This window comes from Lissotriton helveticus, chromosome 7 (genome assembly GCF_964261635.1).
Source record: "Lissotriton helveticus chromosome 7, aLisHel1.1, whole genome shotgun sequence".
Lineage (NCBI taxonomy): Eukaryota > Metazoa > Chordata > Amphibia > Caudata > Salamandridae > Lissotriton > Lissotriton helveticus.
In genome coordinates, this window is record NC_136068.1 from 1815666665 (window position 1) to 1815688997 (window position 22333).

General features: G+C 44.4%; 1 protein-coding gene across 2 annotated transcripts in view; it reads right to left on the reverse strand.

Annotated features, from left to right (window-relative positions):
• LOC144767731 (phospholipase A2 inhibitor and Ly6/PLAUR domain-containing protein-like) overlaps positions 1-22333 on the reverse strand; it is a 229701-nt gene that overhangs the window by 160710 nt on the left and 46658 nt on the right. The window lies entirely within an intron of this gene.

The following is a 22333-nucleotide window of genomic DNA, read 5'->3' on the forward strand; positions in this document are numbered from 1 at the left end:
CCTACATACACTAGGGTACACTATGGGTTTGGGTACCCCTGTGATTGGCTTGACCTCCACTTTATGGTTCTAGTACATAATAGGGCAGGGGGATTAAAACTACCTCTAACTAAGAGGTGCAGAAAGAGGCAAGAGAAGTACAGAAATAAGCAACACAGGTGCTGAAAGAGGCAAAGGAGGTACAGAAAAAGCAAGTGAAGTGCAGAAAGAGGCAAGTGAGGTGCATAAAGAAGCAAGAGCAGTGCATAAAGAACCAGCAAAGGTGTAAAAAGAGGCAAAAAGGGTGCAGAAAGGGGTAGGAGAGGTGCACAAAGAGGCAACAGAGCTAAAAAAAGAGTCAGGAGCGGTGCAAAAAGAAGGAAGAGAAGTGCAGAAAGTGGCAAGAGAATTGATGAAAGTAGCAACAGAGGTGTAGAAAGAAGCAAAAGAAGTGCAGAAAGAAGCAAGTAAGGTGCATATAGAAGCAAGAGCAGGGCAGAAAGAATCAACAGTTGTACACAAAGAGGGGAGAGGGATAAAGAGAGAGGCAAGAGGGGTTCAGAAAGAGGTGAGGAACAAACATTGACATTTTTATGTGTCTGTTTGGGCTTTCGATTAAAAACACGCTCAGATTCGACACGCTCGTATTCGAATCCAACGTTGTGTATATAAAAACACACGCGTATTCGAATCCAACGTTGTGCCCAAATTTCACAGCAATCAGTGAGTCTGTTTGGGTTTTCGACGAAAAACACGCGTGTATTTGACACGCGCGTATTCGAATCCAATGTTGTGTATATAAAAACACACGCATATTAGAATCCAACGTTGTGTTCAAATTTCAAAGCAATCAGTGAAGAACTTTCGGAGATTTATGATTTTGAACAAACAAACATTTACATTTTTATTTATATAGATTGTATAAGAGTGTAAGTATGTGTTAGTATATGTTTGAATAAGTGAGGTTGTGTGTGTATAAATGTATAGGTGAGTAAATGGGAGTGTGATTGATTCTTTGCATGACTGACATGTGTGTGTGAGTAACTCTATGGATGAGTGGCGGTGTCTAAGTGTCTGTATAGATACGTGAGTGCATATGATAGTGCTATATTAATGGTTGACTGCATGTATGAGTGACTGTATGGGTGAATGGGTGGAGTGTGTGTAGATCTAGGAATTAGTGAGTGAGAATGGACTAACTGGTAAATGTTTGTCAATGATTTAAAAAATGATAGTCTGTATCAAAGGTTATATTAGGGTATGAGGAGGTACATCAAATTATCAGGTGGAGATGTCATCAGTGATGTCACTGACCATGTCATGAATGATGTAATATGTGACGTCATCAGCAGTGCATTACGGGGATACAAGTTATAATTAGCTGAAATAACTATAACAGCCAAATTGCTCTAGTTGTGTACGAGTTAATTGTCCAACTAACTATAAAGTCCCTGAAACCTGTGTTTTTTTCAGTGAATTTCTAAGGTTTTTTAAATGCTAATTTCTAACTATAACGTACCTGAAATGTATGTTTTTTCAGTGAATTTCAAAGGTTTTTTAAATACTAATTTCTAATTACAGCATCCCTGAACCTGTGTTTTTTTCAGTGAATTTCAAAGGTTTTTTAAATGCTAATTTGTAACTATGCCTAAAAAGGTAGGACATATGAAGAAAGAGTAAGAAAGGCACAGAAAGAAGCAAGAGAAATGCAGAAAGAGGCAACAGAAGTCCAGAAAGATGAAGAAAGGTGCTGAAAGAAGCAACACAGGAGCTGAAAGAGCCCTTGTTGCAAAGTCATCCTGTGCCCCCAACTTCTTGCTGATGGGTACTGGTGGAAACTGACTCGGACTAACCAGGCCTGGAGACAGTGCTATATTGAAAGACACTAAGAATACAGTGAAAACACCCTACATACACTAGGGTACACTATGGGTTTGGGTACCCCTGTGATTGGCTTGACCTCCACTTTATGGTTCTAGTACATAATAGGGCAGGGGGGTTAAAACTACCTCTAACTAAGAGGTGCAGAAAGAGGCAAGAGAAGTACAGACATAAGCAACACAGATGCTGAAAGAGGCAAAGGAGGTGCAGAAAAAGCAAGTGAAGTGCAGAAAGAGGCAAGTGAGGTGCATAAAGAAGCAAGAGCAGTGCATAAAGACCCAGCAAAGGTGTAAAAAGAGGCAAAAAGGGTGCAGAAAGGGGTAGGAGAGGTGCACAAAGAGGCAACAGAGCTACAAAAAGAGTCAGGAGCGGTGCAAAAAGAAGGAAGAGAAGTGCAGAAAGTGGCAAGAGAATTGATGAAAGTAGCAACATAGGTGTAGAAAGAAGCAAAAGAAGTGCAGAAAGAAGCAAGTAAGGTGCATATAGAAGCAAGAGCAGGGCAGAAAGAATCAACAGTTGTACACAAAGAGGGGAGAGGGATAAAGAGAGAGGCAAGAGGGGTTCAGAAAGAGGTGAGGAACAAAGCAAAAGAATGGCAGAAAGAGGAAGAAAGGTTAAGAAAGAAGCAAAGGAGGTGCAGAAAGAAGAAGAAAGGCACAGACAGAAGCAAGATAAGTGCAGAAAGAGGTAGGAGAGGTACATAAATAGGCAAGAGAGGTGCAGAAAGAGACAAGAGAAATACAGAAAGAAGCAAAAGAACTGTAGAAACAGAAAGAAAAACACAGAAAGAGGCAACTGAGGTACAGAAAGTAGCAACAGAGGTACAGAAAGAGGACTAAAGCCACAGAAAGAAGCAAGAGAAGTATAGAAAGAGGCAAGAGAGGCACGGAAACAGGCTAGAGAGGTTCAGAAAGAGGTAAGATAACTTCAGAAAGAAGAAGAAAAACACAGAAAGAGGCAAGAGAGGTACAGAAAGTAGTAAGAGAGATGAAGAAAGAGGAAGAAAGGCACAGAAAGTAGCAAGAGAAGTTTAAAATGATGCGTTGGGGAGACTCTCATGATGGGAAATGTTTTAGATGTCAAGCTGAGGCAGCTGATATTGTACATATTTTTGCTGATTGCACGGTGTTGGGACCGTTTTTTATATCTGTTGAACACTTTTTGTCTCGAATTTAATTATTTATTTATTTATTGACACTTATAAAGCGCAGCATATACCCGGAGGTGTCTTGGCGCCGAATAACGAGTGTCAATGTTAAGTTACCCAGAGAGATGATATTATTTGGGGTGTGCAATGTTAATGATTCTGATTCTATTCAATTTTACTATCGATATAGATTTTTTCTTTTCATGGCCATGGCAGTTGCTCAGCTATGTATTTCGTCTATGTGGTTGCAACCGGAGGCGCCATCGTATCAAATGTGGCGTGCAAAATGTTATAATGTGTTTCATCTGGAATATAATTTATATCGAATCAAATCACTAAAAAAAAAAACAATTCGGGACAAAGGTATGGCACCCATGTTACATCATATGGAGAGCTCCTTGCTTGTTTAATTTTTTCTTTATTTTTTCTTTTTCTGTTTTGAGTAATTCCTGATCGTATTTACTCGTGATATTTGCTGTGTGTCTAGTATTGATTATTGAATATTGATTTTTGCATGTTTTACTTTTTTGCTATTTATGCTATGAACTGAACAATAAAAGAATTTTAAAAAAAGAAGCAAGAGAAGTACAGAAAGAGGCAAGAGAGGTACAGAAAGAGGCAAGAAAGGTCCAGAAAGAGGCAAGAGTAGTGCAGAAAGAAGCAAGAGAAGCCCTGAATGAAGCAGGAGAAGTGCAGAAAGAAGCAAGAGAAGTGCCGAAAGAACCAAGAAGAAAGATACAAGAGGGTCACAGAAAGAGGTAAGAAAAGTGCAGTAAAAAGCAAGAGAGTTTCATAAAGAGGAAGAAAGACATAGAAAGAAGCAAGAGAAGTGCAGAAAGAAGCAAGAGAGGTGCAGAAAGAGACAAGAGAGGTATAGAAAGAGGCAAGAGAAGTACAGAAAGAAGCAATAGATACAAAGAAAGAGAAAAGAGAAGCACAGAAAAATGCAAGCAGGTCACAGGAATAGGTAAGAAAAGTGCAGAAAAAAGCAAGAGCGGTGCAGAAAGAGGAAGAAAGACAAGTAAAGAAACAAGAGAGGCACAGAAAGAGGCAAGAGTAGTGCAGAAAGAAGCAGGAGGTGCAGAAAGAAGAGAGTGAGTTGCAGATAGAGGCAAGTGACGTACAGAAAGAGGCAAGAGAGGAACAGAAAGAGGCATGAGAGGTACAGAAAGAAGAGAGTGAGATGCAGAAAGAGGCAAGTCAGGTGCAGGAAGAGGCAAGAGATATACAGAAAGAGGCAAGAGAGGTATAGAAGAGTTAAGTGAGGTGCCGAAAGAAGACAGCAAGGTGTAGAAAGAGGCAACTGAGGTGCAGAAAGAGGTAAGAGAGATGCAGAAAAAGGAAGAAAGGTAAAGATGGAAGGAGATAGGTAGAAAAATAAGCAAGAGAAGTGCAGAAAGAAGCAATAGAAGTGCAAAAAAACGCAAGTTAGGTGTAGAAATAGGCAGGAGAGGTAGAGAAAGAGGCAAGAGAAGTGCATAAAAGGGCAAGAGAGGTACAGAAAAAGGCAAGAGAAGTGCAGAACGAGGAAGAAAGGCACAAAAAGAGGAATACATGTGCAGAAAGAGGCAAGAAAGGTATACAAAGAGGCAAAAGAGGTACATAAAGAGAGAAGAGGAGTTTAAAAAGAGGGAGGAGGGTACAGAAAGTGGCAAGACAGGTTTAGAAAAAAGCAAGAGAGCTGCAAAAAGAAGCGATAGAGGTGCAGAAAGAGGAAACAGTGGTGTAGAAAGAGGCAAACGAACTGTAGAAAGGGGAAGAAAGGTACAAAAAGATACAAGAGAGGTTCAGAAAGTAGCAAGAGAGGTGCAGAAAGATAAAGAAAGGCATGGAAAGGAGCAAGAGAAGTGCAGAAAGAGGCAAGAGAGGTGCAGAAAGAAGCAAGTGTGGTGCAGAAAGAGTCAAGAGAAATGCAAAAATAAGCAAGAAAAGCACAGAAAGAGACAAGAAAACACAGAAAGAGGCAAGATAAGTACAGGCAGAAGCCAGAGAAGTGCAGAAAGAGCAAGAGAATATCAGAAAGAGGCAAGTGACATACAGAAAGAGGCAAGAGAGGTACCAAAAGAGGCACTAAGGTGAAAGGTGCAGACAGAGGAAGAGGTACAGAAAGAAGAAGAAAGGTGCAGAAAAAAAGCAAAAGAAGTACAGAAAAAAACAAGAACAGTACAGAAAGTGGCAAGTGAGGTACAGAAATAGGCAAGAGAGTTGGAGAAAGATGCAAGAGGGGTACAGAAAAGGGCAAGAGAGGTGCAAAAAGAGACAAGAAAGGGGCAGAAAGAAAGAATGGTGTGGAAAGTGGAAGAAAGGTGCAGGAAGAGGCAAGAGGGGTGAAGAAAGAAGGAAGAGGGGTGCAGAAAAAGGGCCAACACGTTTGGAAAAAAGCAAGAGAGACACAGAATGAAGCAAGAGAAGTGCACAAAGAAGCAACAGTGGTGCAGAAAGATGAAAGAGAGTTGCAGAAAGAGGGAAGCGGGGGATAGAAAGAAGCAAGAGAAGTGCAGAAACAACCAACAGAGGTGCAAAAATAGGCAAGAGGGGTACCGAAAACAGCATGAGAAGTGCAGAAATAAGCAACAGAGGTACAGGCAGGGGCAAGAGAGGTACAGAAAGAGGCTTGATCACTGTATTCCAAGGAAACTGACCAAAGCTAAGCATACGCAATCGCACGCTTGGTATAACAAGACCTTGGTGCTAGAATAGAAACATTGTAAAACTTTGGAAGACATCTGGAGGTGCACCTGTGACCCCATTGCAAAAAAGAGTTACAGGAAGGCTATTAAAGCCTACCACAAAATAAAGCGTATTAACAACGCACTCGACTCCTGGATGGATACTTCCAAATCCTGGGTGACCACCAGTTCACCGGATCTCCCCATCTCTCTTCAAGACCAACCATCTTTGTTTCTTAAAGACCTGGACATCCTGGCAGCAAAGGTGAAATCAGGCTCTCCTAACAATCCAGTAAAACCGGACACCTTTAGGAAATTCCAGGACTGTCTTATGACTGAGGAGAGGGAACTGATTAATAGATTGCTCCATTTGTCAGATATTCCCAAATCATGGAAGCATGCCAAGGTTATTCCCTTGTTGAAAAAGCCAGTACCGGAGGCATCTCTGCCAGAGAACTTCCGGCCAATTTCTCTGCTCTCATATTTGGCAATGATTATGGAGTCCCATGTTAATATCACCCTGACCAAATATCTGGAAGCTAATGAGATTTTGGACATAACACAAAATGGGTTCTGGCCTAGACATAGTATGGAATCTGCTCTTCTGGCAGTGACAGAGCAGCTGAGGGTAATGTTGGATGACGGCAACACATCGGCACTGATTTTACTCAATCTTAGTGCAACCTTTGGCACGGTATCCCATAAAATTCTGCTTTAAAAACTCGGGGATATCGGGGTCAGAGGCAAGGCCTTGGCCTGGTTTGAGTCTTTTCTATCTGAACGCTTGTTGGAAAACGAGGCAGCATCTGTGAGGCCTGCACAAAAAACTAACCCTGGGCGTAGTAGGCGTAGTGGGGCTACGCAAAGCTACGTGAAGTGGGCAAAAAACTCCGCCCACCCACGTACTTCTCGTAGCCCCACTACGCGCCACCTGCCTTCTTCCCGCCCTCCTTAAATTCTTAAAATCTCGCGAGAAATGCACATGCGCGGGTGGCCGCGCATGCGCATTAGTATCCAAGACGGCGGAGCGATTACGAGAGGGAGCCCCGGGGACGCAGCGTACAAGGTAAGTGGTTTTTATACATTTTTAAAAGTTCATTTAAATATTTAGGGAGGGTGAGAGGGAGGCGGGTGGCGGGCAACTTCGCTACGCCCACAGAGTGGGCGTAGTGTTGCCTGCTACGCCTACTTTGCAAAGGGCGAAGTAGGCAACACTACGTCCACTTCATAGGCGTAGCGAAGTCCTTCGCCCAGGGTTACAAATAACATGACTACATTTTTCCTTCATTGTGAACCAAACACCCAATTGTAGCGCCTGACTCTCAGAGGGTAGCATTGCAGAGCAGTCTGAGGCTTACTCAAGGGAGGTGGTGTAGGCTAGTAATCACTATTTGCAGGTGCGCAGAAATAACACTCAATAAATTATTGTCTAGTATGTACTTTGATTTATATAAGTAAGAGTACATTTATTAAACACACACACTACTCAATACTATGCACCAATTTACAAATATACATAAACTGTTGGAATTACTTTCTGAGATTGCATTACATCTCTAACCTTCCCGCAGGGGGGTGGGATATTGTACCACCGCTTCCATGTATGCACATCATCTTTCCCCAATGCATCAGTTGAACATAACCTGCACACTGGCACCATCCCAGTGGCGACCTACCCCATTATCTCAACAAGCATTTAAAGTATGTAACCCTGCCTTGGTGACACATAACCCTGACTGAGCATTTTCTACTGACCATAAAGTATACACCTCTACATCTTAGGGGCGAGCAGTCTGGGTACTTCACCTAAGCGCAGCAGCAAGAATACATGTTTAAGCATCACTTTAGATTGACAATACTCATCACATTTGTGGATCATTAGAATGCATTGCAATTACAGCTCCTAAAGGCATCACAGATTAAATCACAGGATTATGCATATACAGCCAGGCATCCTAGCAGGCCTGTCTGGCCACATAACCCCTCATTGCTTATGACACCACCTTACATAGGTACTTCACATTACACATGTGACCTTCAGTCCCCCTGAAAGAAATAACTGCGGTTAAATGCAATTGTAGTGCAATTACACCCCTTCACCTCCAGGAGATGCCCACTTCCAGACATCCCCAACTCTTCCCTTCACTCCTTGAGGCACTTCTCCATACACCCTCAGCTGTAGAACAAAAGTTACAGCCCAGGAGGTGATTCAATGCTGGCTGAGCCCTTCAGAGGTTGTTTCCTTTAGGTTCCCCGGAGACTCGGGAAGGGACTTTTTACTTTTTGTGCTGGGGGAGACTGCGTGGCTCCTGCAGCTCCCCCGGCACCCTTTCAGCAAATGGGGTGGCCCGTCTCCTCTAGGGGTCACCAAAACAGTAGATTTTCCCATGCCTTGCAAGGTATCATGGGGCGCTCCATGTTCCTTGCCGTGAATATTATGTTAGCGGCTCCCCCACTTCATAGGGGTGAGCCGTGATAGTACTGCTGGTGGCTTTGTTACCTCTTCAGCTGTTGGGGGGCCCGGTCCCACCCGGACCCCCAGGTGAGGATATCTGCAGCCTGTTAAGGGGCCCAGTCCCACCTGTAACCCCTAGGTAAGTGATACTGCTTGGGGAGCCCACCCCCGGCTCCTCTGCTGATTTTCAGGAGTCCAGTCCCACCCTGCTCCCCAGCACCACCTCTCTTTTCGGGGGGCCCCCGATTCCACCTGGAGACCCCATCTTGCCTCTGCGGTGGAGAGCCGCTCTGGGAGCCCACCCCGTCAGCTTCCCGTTTCTCCCCGCTCTGCCCTGCACCGCTCTGGTGCAGCCACTGAAGCCGGGATATCCACTTTGGTCTGCCCGCTGTGGCGGGCAGACGGGGAGTCTCCCGCCAGTCCCGGGGGCCTTGGGGGAGTGTGGTGGCACTTCCCCGTCCTCCTCTTTCTCTTTGGGGCCCGGGGATTGGGTCCCAGGCCCCGGGCTGCACTTCAAAGGGAGTGCACCAGCGCTTCCTGACTTGCCCTCTTCTGCGGGGGCCAGGGTGGGTTCCTGGCACCACTCGTGCACTCCTTCAAGGTGAGTGTGACAGCAGTCCCTGTCTTTACTTCAGGCCCGGGGATGGGGTCTGGGGCCCCAGGGACCTCCTCGCAGGGGCACAATGGTGCTTCCCACCACCAGCTCATCACACAGGGCCCGGAGTTCGGATCCCAGGCCACCGTACCTCCTCGAGAGGGGTGCAACGGTGCTCCCCTCTATTCACAGTCTGCAGGGGCCAAGGTGGGCTCCTGGTACCCTCGCTTTGGGGATCAGTTCACGGGGAGCGTGACGGCCCTCCCCGGCTTTCTCTTCTTGTTGGGGGCAGCCCCCAGGACCTGACCCACCACAGGGGCACATCATGGACTGGCAGCGGAGCCCCACACACTTCGTCGTTGATCCTTCTAGAGGTCAAAGGTTGCATACCTTTTTGGGAGGTGTATCTCAGCCCCCAGGGGTCTGATCTTCATGATCTTGGCCTCTTCTTGCTCCTGGTTGTACTGCCCAGCCACTGGGAGTACTCATTGTTGCCGCACTGGTCCTGGTCTCTTCTCCTGGTGCTGTTTAGGATCCTGGCACAATCAGGGGGTTCCTCATTCCAACTGCCCATTACGCCAGACTCCAGTACCTTTTGCCTCAGCAGACCACACCCCAGATAGAGCTTCTCTTCCTGTGCAAGTTCTTTTAAGAAGTTGGGGAGGGGGCTGGCAGGAAGTCTCTGTTTGCCCTATCCCACAGCGACATATGACTTCTCTGCCCCTGCTCCCTCCTTCCTGCCCAGGCCTCTGGATTGCTTCAAAATGGCATCATCCAGGGTCTCCTGCCATATGGGCTCTGAAAAAGCCCCTTCACTCCAGGGCTGCCTTCTCCCTGGTGCAGCCTGGTGCCTGTCACCCATTGATAGCTGATGATGGATGAGCCTGTAGCTCCACCCATCTTCTCTTCTTTGGAGAGGAGGCCTTATCTTGTGGAAGAAAGGTAATCAATCCAGCCTGCTGAGGGCAGTCCCCAGCCAGGCCCTGGTTATGGCTGACCCAGAGAAATATGGCATTTCTGGATGACCCAAAAGCATTACAAATATGACTTTGACCTCTGCAGAATACTTCTTCTCACGCCTGTTACAGTGGACCTTAGTGCGTGTCTGGAATTTGTAGGCCTTTGGAAAGTAAAACTAGCCCATGTGCTCCCTATCCCCATAAAAGAATAATGGAATACACACTGAAAAGCACACTGACTTTCCCTGGCATGTCTCTTCCCACTGTATAACTATTCCATGTCACCACCCAATTCTGCATAAGTCTTGCCACACCATTCACTTTGCAGCTGTTCCTGGGCTGCGGACGCCAAGAATCTTCCCTGTGTAGCCTGTACACGTGTGTACATGCATGTACACATGTGTCTGCATGTAACCAGCCCAGGGCCCCTTACTCCTGCTGCTGTGCAGTGGCCTAGTCAAGCTAGGGGGACAACAGTAAAATACACATGCAGTCTCTTTCATCATAAGTTAACTGTGGGTGAGTCCCAACTCATAAGGCTCTCCCACAGTAAAAGCTCAACAAATAGGTGCTCAAAAAGCAAAAAATCTGGGCGGCCCAGAGTGTCAGAACCACCTTCTAACAATGCTCTTTTCAGAACCACACCCCTCCCTACCTGTCCAGCATCTACCCCCTCAGCAGTGGTGTCCTCCAAGGCTCTGCCCTGAGCCTTAAGTTGTTCAAAGTGTACGTCCGCCCTCTGGCCCCCCTGGCCAAAGCCCGGAATATTAATATGATATCGTATGCTGACGATACTCAATTGATATTCACCTTCTCCAACAATCCAGATCTAGACCAACTGAAATTCTGTGTATATGTTCTGGCCATCTCAGACTGGATGGCGGATAACTATTTACAACTTACCTCCTCAAAAACGGAGTTGCTCCTGATGGTCGGGATTCCCATAAATGGGACCATCATTGGTGGCCTGCAGCCCTGGGCACCCCCGATTCAACCGGAAAGTGTAGTCAAGAATTTGGGGGTCCTGATGGACAACACCCTCTCATTCGAGCTTCACGCCAAAAAGGTGGCAGGCACATGCTTCGGGCACCTATGCGGTCTGAAACCCATTCTGGGGTCTTTCGATGCTCCTACTCGACAAGTGATTATTCAATCGGTGGTTCTCTCACATCTTAATTTTATTTATTTATTTATTTATTTTATTTATTTATTTATTTATTTTATATTCTTATACAGCGCCTGAATAGACCCCCGAAGGGGTATCTCCGCGCTTTGCCAGTGAGAATATAACTCCAGATGGTCTTGTTCAGAAGAGATAGTACATATTACCTGGGGGAAGTCAATTGCTGGAAAATAAGTGTGTTTTTAAGGTCTTCCGAAAGGTCAGGTGGCTGGTGAGTGATCTCAACTCAAGAGGTAGAGAGTTCCAGAGCCTTGGTCCCACATGGGCCAGCGCTCGGCCTCCTTGTCTGGACTTCTTTATTCTGGGTACCTGCAGAAGCTGCAGGTTACCAGAGCGCAAAGAGCGCCCAGGAGCATATGGCTGAAAGATCTTGGCCAGATATTTTGGACCTTCGCCTAACACATTTTTGTGAATAGTACATAGAGTCTTAAACTGTACTCGCTTCCTTACTGGTAACCAGTGGAGTCTGGTCAGCAGGGGGCAAGAAGGGGTCCTAGAGGGAACATTAAGGACAGTTCTTGCTGCCGTGTTTTGGATCACTTGTAACTTTTTAAGTTGCCCTTCATTAGCTCCTAAAAGAAGGCCGTTACAATAATCCACTCTGCTGATGACAAGCGCCTGCACAAGTGTTTTCCTATGACAATCTGGCAGATAGGGGAACACTCTTCTTAGCATCCCAATTGCCCGAAAACAAGTACTAGCCACTTGGTTCACATGGTCTTTAAAAGTGAGTGTCTGATCCAATAACACTCCCAGGTTTTTTACCGTGCTCTTGGGGCTGGGAACAGGTCCTAATTCTAAAGGCCACCATTCAGGTGACCAGTGTATTGTTGCTTGTCCGAACAACATGACCTCTGTTTTCCCTACGTTGCATTGAAGACAGTTTGATGACATCCACTCAGATATTGCTCTCATTCCATCTGCAAAAGATCTTTTTATTGCAGGTGTCAGACTTTTAAAAGGAAAGAGGAGTTGGGTGTCGTCAGCGTACGATACCAGGGTAAACCCAAATGATCTTGCTAAGTTGGCCAAGGGGTCCACATACACATTAAATAGTGTCGGGCTTAAACAAGAGCCCTGTGGCACTCCCTTGTTGAGCTCCCTATGGATGGATTTGTGGGAGCCCAGCCTAACTTCTTGGGAGCGGCCAGATAGAAAACTTTCCATCCATGACAGAGCCACTCCTTCCAGGCCTACGTCCTTTAAGCGATCGAGAAGCACCATGTGAGACACCGTATCAAAAGCGGCGGAGAGATCCAACAGCACCAGAATCATATAGCTGCCCTCATCCAGTGCCATTTTGATGTTATTGGTCACTGTTTGAAGGCCTGATTCGGTGCTGTGGTTAGGCCTGAACCCAGATTGTGAGTAGTCCAGGCCCTCCGTCGCTTCTAGATGTTCTGATAGATAGGTGTTCACGTGCTTCTCTGCTATCTTGCCGATGTAATGTACTATTGTAATGGACTTCTACTTGGTGTAAATAAAACTGTCATCAAGAGACTCCAACGGGCACAGAATGTGGCTGCCTGCATTCTCTTTGCCCTCCCTAAGCAGTGTCAGAACTCTCATCTTTTGCGCCGTCTTTACTGGTTGCCTATCGAACAGAGAATTCAGTTTAAAACTCTCTGCAGCACTCATAAGATCTTACAAGGTCAGGGTCCCCAGATACTGCAGGGGCTTTGTACACCATATGTTCCAGTGCGAGCTCTGCGCTCCACAGACCTGCATGTGGCCTGCACTTCCCGGGTGTATGTGTAGAGCTGGGGGGCACTCTTTTAGAGCTTTGGCCCCTGCCCTATGGAACTCCATTCCAATTGTTGCACGCAGCACACAAGAGCACTGTGCATTTAGAAAACAGATTAAAACCTGGCTGTTTCATTCATCTAGCTTCACTGTGTGTGTGCACGCTGCACACAAGCTCATTGGGCATTTCAAAAACCGATTAGAACCTGGCTGCCTTTCATCCATCTAACTTCACCCTCCATGGCCTTCCGTCCGCTAGCGCTGGGACGCCCCGGTGTTGGGGCAGCCATGAGCTATACAAATGTATCTAACATAACATATCATAACATAACAAGAGAGGTTCAGAAAGAGGGGTGCAGAAAGAGGCAAGTGGGTGCAGAAAGAAGCAAGAGACATACAGAAAGAATTAAGAGAAGTGCAGAAAGAGGTAAGAGAAGCAGGATGCAACAGAGGTACAGAAAGAGGCAAGAGAGGTTTAGAAAACGTTATTTATTATTAGATTAATTAAAATCTTACAATAAGACAATATTCATATAATGATCTGATATCAAACATCTAAAACAGGAATAAAAGTGCAATATATTATTTTTTTAACCAAGTCACATTTGATAAAATCCATGTTATAATATATTTTAAAATATATAATACAGTACTGATAGGTTTCTAATTGTGCTCTTGTAATTTAGCTCCTATTCTCACTAAAAACTATACAAAAGCGGAGTTCATAAATATATTGTCGGCTTGCAGACATATTATCAAAGCTTGCCTACATGTCCTTACTCCTGGAGAATTGAGTAGATGCGTGGGTATGTTTTTTCTTTCAATTTGAAGTTCAGGGCAGAGACCCAGTAGGTGAATAATGCTCTCCTCTCCAGATTTACATAACCTACATAGTGTGTCCTCTTCTGACTTTATCTACGGTGGAAGATGACATAGTCCCGGTAATACACCAAAACGTGCTTTTGTAAAGATTTGTTTATTTCTTAACGACCATGGTGTTTCTAAGTATGCTTGTATCTTTTTTTTCTTAAAGCCAGTCATTATTGGCCATGCTGAATTATTAGGTCTTTTCTAGACCATTTATCATTTTCCAAAATTCACTTGAATTTGTTTGGTTGCTAGCATAAAAAGTGTCTGTCCCCAAATCATGCTTAGCTTGGTTTCTTTCATCCCAAATTAGTTTTCTCAAATTTTGGTTTATGTTTTTTAATCTGATGGGTGTTTCCTCATTGTATGAAAACTTGGTAATATGTCTCCTTAGATTGTTACGAGTCCTTCTCAGTTTCCTTATTGTATAGGATAAATTGATATAGTTTTTCCTTGTCTCTGTTTGTATCACTTGTTTTTTCTTAACTTTAGGGACATAATCATTCGGCTTGACTAATGTATCTGTAAAGTTTACCCAATGTTCAATTAGGGACTTCAAGATTTTATCTTCAAACAGTCTTCAACCAGTTTTTGTTCCATTTCATTGGTGTCTTCTTTATTATGTGGTGTCCAGATAAGTCTCCTATAGTTCATAGTTCCCGCCTGGCCTTGTGTTGTCAGATACGATTGATGTTTTTTACTGCGCAAATTTGTGGTGATTATTTGCTGACTATGATCACTATCAGGCACATTCCCCAAATAATATGAGGTAATATTGTTATGGATGTTCAGTGATACAATCGTATAGTCTAAACGTGACTTCAAATTGTGTGAGTTAAAAGTCTATGCAGGTGGTGAGTCTAACGGGAATCTTCCATTTAATATTCGTAGACCCATCGCTTCTATATCCTTCACATAATTGGTTCCCACTTTACTATGCACAGACTTTATTTCTATATCTAGTGTCTGGTGGGGAATAGCCCATTGATGTTCTTGTGACTGTGTAATATCATCTCTTATAAAAGGTACTAAGAGTTGTAAATTAAAATCCCCTCTAAGTATAAAATCTGCAATCCGGTCATCCATCGTTTGTTCCAACATAAAACGGGTAAGGGTAGCACACATATTAATCCTTGAACTCTGTGTCGGATGTATATATACATTGATCAATATTAGGGTTTTTGATTTAATTTGATTGGTTACTTCATATAGTAGCTTTACCGTTAGGAAGTTACTATTATTCTTATCCAGTTGCTCATGTTCCACTCTCAGGTCGATGGACATGAATTGCTAGACCCCCACTAGGGCGACCATATTTATGTTGCTTGATTGCTGGCTCAAAATAACCTTTACATTCCTGTAACATAATAGGGTTGATTGTCCATGTTTACTGTTGTAAAATGATTTGATATGAATTAGACATAGAGCTTAGGTGGACAATATTTACCTTGTTACATACCCCATTTATGTTTCATGAGCACATCCTAAATATTTCATTATCCTTATTTGGTTCTTTTCTTGTGCATTTTGCTATGTTCTGCCATGGATCATAATTACAATGTAGAGCCAAGGATATCCATTTTTCATTTATACCGGTTGTCTTTTCTACTTTGCTTTGGGCCAGTGCCATTTCAACATCTCGCTCCGATCTTCCAAGGGAATGTTTTAGTATTGAGAAAACCGGCTCGTTGTTCTTTCTTTATTTCTGTATCGGACTCTCTTCTTTAAAAAGAGGTGTTGAATATACCTTTGGAACTGGCTTGCTAATTATTATCCCCAAACTGAGGAAAATGTATTTTTCATCTATAATTAGTTCCGCTAAGGAGACAGAAGTAACAGTTATTAAGGTTAGTGTCTGGCTCCCTTCAGTGTTTGGTAAAAATCAGATACATTCAATATCCTTACTTGTCACATTTGCTACTGACCGGATAGAATTAAAGAGGCAAAGAATGTTTCCTCTATTCAGTTACCTCTGGAGTCATATACCAGTTTAAAAATTAGTTGTACCGTCCCTTTAATTAGTAAATCTTTTTTCCTTTCCTCTTCAATATCTTGTGGGTCTTTATATGTGACTTGTTTGTCCTCAACATGTCTTACAATAACCAGGTGATCCCATTTTGTTACGTACCGGGTATCCTTAATTTGTTCTATCACATTGTTTTGTTTCAAAATTATATGGTTTTATTTCTTTATCTAGTGGTCTGGGTTTTGAAAATATTGCTGGTTCTGACTTTGCGTTGTTTTCAAACTTGTCCTTTGGACTATGTTATGATCCCTTTCGAGTGACCTCTGTGCTACTGTGTCGATATAAATTTGATCCTCCTCTTCAGATTCATGAGGAATTGATGCACTCTTTGCTTGATCCATCTTTTCTGGTGATATACTTTTTATATTCTCAGTGGTCTGTTCTATAATACACTCGTTTCCCTAAAGCTTATGTTTCATTTCCCTTGATCTAGTTCTTCCCCCTCTCTTCTCAGGTTCATTTGTGGGTCCTCTCATTTTGTCTGATTTAATAGGTATATCTGTTTGGATACATATTTGGTCAATCGGTTGTTTTCTAATTTTAGTGAATATAGTGTACTACTTATTATTCTTGTTCTTCGCTATTGAAGACTGCACTCCATATAATACGTTTTCTTGTTTACCCGGTGTTTCTTTGCATTGTTCTTTTTCTTCATTACCCATTTTAGTTAGGAAGTTATAAAGAGGCAAGTGAGGTACAGAAAGAGGTACGAGAAGTACAGAAAGAGATAAGAGAGATATAGAAAGAGGCAAGTGAGGTACATGTAGAAGCAAGAGTAGTGTAGAAAGTACCAACAGAGGTGCAGAAAGAGGTAAGAGGGGAGCAGAAAGAGGGACGAGAAGTGAAAAAAGAAGCAAGAACGGTACAGAATGAGACAAGGGAGGTCTAGAAAGATGTAAGAAAGGTAAAGAAAGAGTTAATAAAGGTAAAGAAAGATGCAAGAGAAGTGAAGAAAGAAGCAAGAGAAGTGCAGAAAGAAGCAAGGTAATTGCAAAAAAGGCAAAAGAGGTACATAAAGAAATAAGAAGGGTGCAGAAAGAGGAAAGAGGGGTGTATAAAAAGCAAGCAAGGAACTGAAAAAGCAAGAAGTACCAACAGAGGTCAAGAGAGAGGCACAAGTGGTGCAGAAAGAGGGAAGAGAAGTGCAGAAAGAAGCAAGAGAGGTACAGAAAGAGGGAAGAGAGGTGCAGAAAAAAGCAGAAGTGCAGAACGAGGACAAAAGGTACAGAAAGAGGCAAGAGGGGTACAGAAAAAGGTAGGAGAGGTACAGAAAGAGATAAGAAAGGTACAGAAAGATACAAGAGAAGTACAGAAAGAAACAAGAGAAACACAGAAAGAGCCAAGAGAAGTGCATAAAGAGGCAAGAGAAGTACAGAAAGAGTCCAGAGAAGTACAGAAAGACGCAAGGGAAGTTATAAAGAGGCAAGTGACATATAGAAAGAGTCAAGAGAGGTACAGAAAGAGGCAAGTGTGGTACAGAAAGAGGCAATAGAAGTGGAGAAAACAGCAACAGAGATGCAGAAAAAAGAAGGTGGGTGCAGAAAGAAGCAAAAGAAGTACAGAAAGAGGCAAGATAAGTACAGACAGAGACAAGTTAGGTACAGAAAGATGCAAGGAGGTATGGAAAGAGGAGGAAAGGTGCAGAAAGAGAAGTATAGAACAAAGAGGATGAGGTGCAGAAAAAAGGGTCCAGAAAGAAGCATTAGAAGTACAGAAAGAGGCCATAAAAGTGCATAAAAAGGTTAAGTGAGGTACAGAAAGAGGCAAGATAGGTACAGAAAGAGGGACGTGAGGTACAGAAAAGGCAAGAGAAGTGGAGAAAGAGGCAAGAGAGGTACAGAACAAAGAGAATGAGGTGCAAGAAAAAGGGTCAAAAAAGAAGCAAGAGTAGTACAGAAAGAAGCAACAGAGGTGCATAAAGAGGGAGAGAACTGCAGGAAGAGGAAAGAGAGTTGCAGAAAGTGGCAAGAGAGGTGCAGAATGAGGCAAGGGGTACACAAAGTAGTGGGAGACGTATAGAAAGAACCAAGACAACTGCAGAAAAAGGCAAAAAAGGTGCAGAAAAAATAACAAACATGTAGAAAGAGGCAAGAGAGGCACACATTGAGACACGATATGTGCAGAAGGAAGAAAGAGAAGTGCAGTGAGAAGAAACAGAAGTAGAGAAAGAGGTAAGAGAAGTGCATAAATAAGCAACAGAAGTGCAGAAAGAAGCAGGAGAGGTGCAGAAATAGGCAAGAGGTGTGCAGAAAGAGGCACGAGAGGTACAGAAAGAGGCAAGAGATGAAAAGAAAGAAGAAAGAGAGGTACAGAAAGAGGAAAGAATGGTGTAGAAAGAGGCAATGGGAATGCAGAAAAAGCTACAGAGGTGTATAAAGAAGCAAGAGAAGTACAGAAAGAACCAACAAAGGTGCAGAAAGAGACAAGAGGGGAGGAGAAAGAGGGAAGATAAGTGAAAAAAGAAGCAAGAGAGGTGCAGAAAGAGGCAAGGGAGGTTCAGAAAGAGGTAAGAAAGGTAAAGAAAGAGGTAGGAAACGTACAGAAAGATGCAAGAGAAGTGCAGAAAGAAACAACAGAAGCACAGAAAGTGGTTAGAGAAGTGCAGAAAGAAGCAAGAGAAGTACAGAAACAAGCAAGGAAAGTACAGAAAAGGGAATAGGAGGTACAGAAAGAGGTGAGAAGGGTGAAGAAAGAGGCAATAGGGGTACAGAAAAAGCAGGAGAGGTACTGAAAAAAAGCAAGAGAAGTGCAGAAAGAACCAACAAAGGTGCAGAAAGAGGCAAGAGTGGTTTAGAAAGAGGTAAGAGAAGTGCAGAAAGAAGCAAGAGAGGTACAGAAAGAAGCCGGGGAACTGCAGAATAAGAAAGAACAGTGCAGAAAGAGGAAAGTGAGGTACAGAAAAAGGCAAAAGAGGTGCAGAAAGAGGTAAGAAAGTTGCATAAAGATGCAAGAGAAGTGTAGAAAGAAACAAGAGAAGCACATAAAGAGGCAAGGGAAGTGCAGAAAGAAGCAAGAGAAGTGCAGAAATCGTCCAGGGAAGCACAAAAAGGGGCAAGTGAAGTTACTAAGAGATAAGTGAGATACAGAAAGAGGCAAGAGAGGTACAGAAAGAGGTAAGAGAAGAGGAGAAAAAAGCAACAGAGGTGCAGAAAGAAGAGGGCGGGGTGCAGAAAGAAGGAAGAGAAGCGCATAAATAGGAAGGAGAAGTGCAGAAAGGACAAGTGAGGTACAGAAAGAGGCAATAGAGGTACAGAAAGAGGCAAGTGAAGTGCAGAAAGAGGCAAAAGAAGTGCAGAAAATGCAATAGAGGAGCAGAAAGAAGAGGGCAAGGTGCAGAGAGTGGCAAGAGAGTGGAAAAAGAGGCAAGAGGGGTGCTGAAAGAAGAAAGTGAAGTGCATAAAGAAGCAACAGAAGTATAAAAAGAGGCAAGAGAAGTGCAGAAAGAGGCAAGAAAAGTGCAGAAAGAACCAACAAAAGTGCAGAAAATACTAGGAGAGGTGCAGAAAGATGGAAGAAGGGTGCAGAAAAAAGCAAGAGGTATATAAAGAAGCAAGAGAAGTGTAGAAAGAATGAATGGAGGTACAGAAAGAGGCAATAGGGGTGCAGAAAGAGGGAATAGAAGTACAAAAAGATGCAATAGGGGTGCAGAAAGAGGCAAGAGAAGTGCAGAAAGAAGCAAGAGAACTGGAGAAAGAGGAAGAAAGGTGTAAAAAGAGGCAAGAGGGATACAGAATAAAGCAAGAGCGGTGCAGAAAGGCTCAGAAAGAAGCAAGAGAAGTATGGAGAGAGGCAAGAGAGGTGCAAACAGAGGTAAGAGGGGTGCACAAAGTAGTAAGAAAGGTGAAGAAAAAGGGAAGAGAAAGGCTAAAAAGAAGAGAAGCTTAGAAAGAGGCAAGTGAATTGCAGAAAAAAGCAAGACAAATGCAGAAAGAGACAAGTGAGGTACAGAAACAGACAAGAGAGGTTCAGACAGAGGCAAGTGAGGTACAGAAAGAGGCAAGTGAGGTGCAAAAAGAAGCACAAGATTTACAGAAAGAGGCAAGAGAAGTGCAGAAAGAAGCAAGTGAGTTGCAAAAAGAAGACAGTGAGGTGCAGAAAAAGGCAGTTGAGGTACAGAAAGAAGGAAGAGAAATTCAGAAACAGGTAAGAGATGCACAGAAATCAACAAGAGAGGTGAGCACACCATTAGTTCCAATTTAAAACCCTGATCTGTGATACCAGGCCTCACCTCCTTTCCCCACCACTCTGCAAACGCACCTCCTGGCACACTCTTGTTTGGGGGATGAAGACCCATTTGCTGCTACGGTTCCTTAGGGGTCAACTAGCCTACGTGTTATCTCCAGCAATCCCAAAACAGTGGGATTGCTGAGAGGTGGATGCAGGCCATGCCCCCTTTCTCCACCACTCTGCAAACATGCCTCCCTGTGTGCTCTTGCTTAGGGGATAAAGTCGCTTTGCCTCTTGATGGTCACTGGGGGCCAACTAGCTCTCCTGTTAACTCTAGTAAGCCAAGCAGCCCCCCTCCCACATCATTTTTAGCCCCAGGGATGCCATCCCCAGGGGCTTGGGCAATTTTTAAAAATTCATTTTTAGGACGGGAGGATCTTGGGGGAGCCTGAAGGCCAGCTCCAGACCTCTGCAGGGGCTGGCATTTATTTTTATCCCCAAGGAGCTGCTAACATGAAGCTCCCTGGGGTAAAAACTAAAGTATACTCAATTTTAACAAGCACGTGCAAAGTGCTCTCATTTGTTCCAAGTGAGTACACTGTTTGCTATGGGATGGCAAGGGCAGTGCTGCTGCCACCCATATAGCAAACTGCAATGTCCTGGGGGTGGGCACCCCGGGACATTGCTGGAGCCGGCCCTGGGGGGTGGCAGTCCCCAGGGCTTTGGAGGGCTCCAACATGTTTAAAGCCCCAGGGAGGTAGTGATTCCCTCTCTGGGTGGCTGCAATGGACCCCACAATTAATTGATGTGTGCCCCGGGGAGGTGGTGGTCCCTGGACCATGTTGGGGCACGAGCCCCCCAAATTACATTTATTTAAACAGAGCCCCAGTGCTGCAGGGAGGCCACAGGGCCCCTGCATTTAATAACCATAGCCCCAGGAAGGTGGTGTCCCAGGGGCTGCGGGGGGGGGTTGCATGCCCCTGCATTCAACTGAGTATCGCCCCATGGAGGTGGTGGTGCCCAGGGCTGCAGGGGGCCACGTGCCCCGTATTTAAATGAGTATCGCCCGAGGAGGTGGTGGTCCCAAGGGCTGTGGAGGCCCCTGCAGACTCCCACACAATAAGGGCTCCCACCTGATACCCTCCTCAAGTATTCATTTTAGACTAATAACCCCACTACATACACCCATCCTGTCATCATTGCCTTATATGGGGCAACATTCCCCAATCTCTAGCAGGGCTGCTAAGAAATATTTGCTTTATGTTGAATCTTACTTGTATGATCACACTGCATTTTTCCTTTTGTATTTGGAGGGAAGACTATAGGTGGCTTTGGCTGTGAAAATTCAAGGGAACAACCGCCTGGACTACTGTAACCCAAAGGAGGGAGGGAGAGGATTGTACACCATGTGAGGCGTATATGTAGCATGAACTTAAACCGAAGCCAGCGTAGAGAGTTTAGTAGCCCTACTAACGTTATTGTCTATTAGAAGGTATAGAACCAACATATTTTCATCAGATAGGGCTCTTTATCTGAAATTATAAGTAGAGTACTACTAAGGAATAGTAAGACTACCACTGCAGAGTCTCGTTAATCAAGGTGGAGAACTCAGCACAGAAAAAGATAGGACAAGCCTATCTTTTTATGTGCAGATTTCTTCACCTTGACTAAGTAGACTCTGGAGATGTAAACTTACTATTCATTTGTAGTTTGTGAATACCAAAAGAAATAAACCAATACAAAAGTGTAAGCTTACCTTTGTGAATCTGGCCAATAGTTTCTGAAAACCAAAACGGACCTCAAAATCATCTCTTTTGCAGATGACACCCAGATGATACTCTACCTTACCAAGGACCACGCCACCACCAAAACCAACTTCCACGAAGGAATGAAGGCCATCACCGAATAGATGAAGAACAGTCGCATGAAACTGAACTCTGACAAAACGGAGGTCCTCATCCTCGGACCCGTCTCCTCCGCCTGGGATGAAACCTGGTGACAGGCCTCGCTGGGACCTGCGCCGAAACCCACCAACCACGCACACAACCTGTCGTTCATCCTGGACTCATCACTGTCAATGACCCAGCAAGTCAACGCCGTCTCCTCCTTCTGCTACCACACCCTCTGCATGCTTCGCAAAATCTACAGATGGATCCCCACTGGAACCAGAAGGATGGTCACCCAGGCCCTCCTTAACAGCAAGCTGGACTATGGTAACACCCTCTAGCCGGGAACCATGGCCAAACTCCAGAAAACACTTCAACGTATACAGAATGCCTCCGCATGCCTCGTCCTCGACATCCCCTGCCACAGCCACATCACTGCGCACTTGAGAAACTTGCACTGGCTTCCCATCAACAAGAGGGTCACCTTCAACTCTTCTCCCTTGCACACAAAGCACTCCACGACACCAGACCAACATACCTCAACAAACAACTCACCTTCTACACTGCCAACCACCAGCTTTGCTCTGCCGACCTCACCCTCGACACTGTTCCACGCATGTACCAAACGACCACCAGCGGCAGATCCACCTCACCCCCAAGACATGGAACACCCTCCTCACCCTCCTGCGACAGACACAGGACCTGCTGAACTTCAGGTGACTTCTCAAGACCTGGCTGTTCAAGCAGTAGCAGCACCCCTCCCTCAGCGCCTTGAG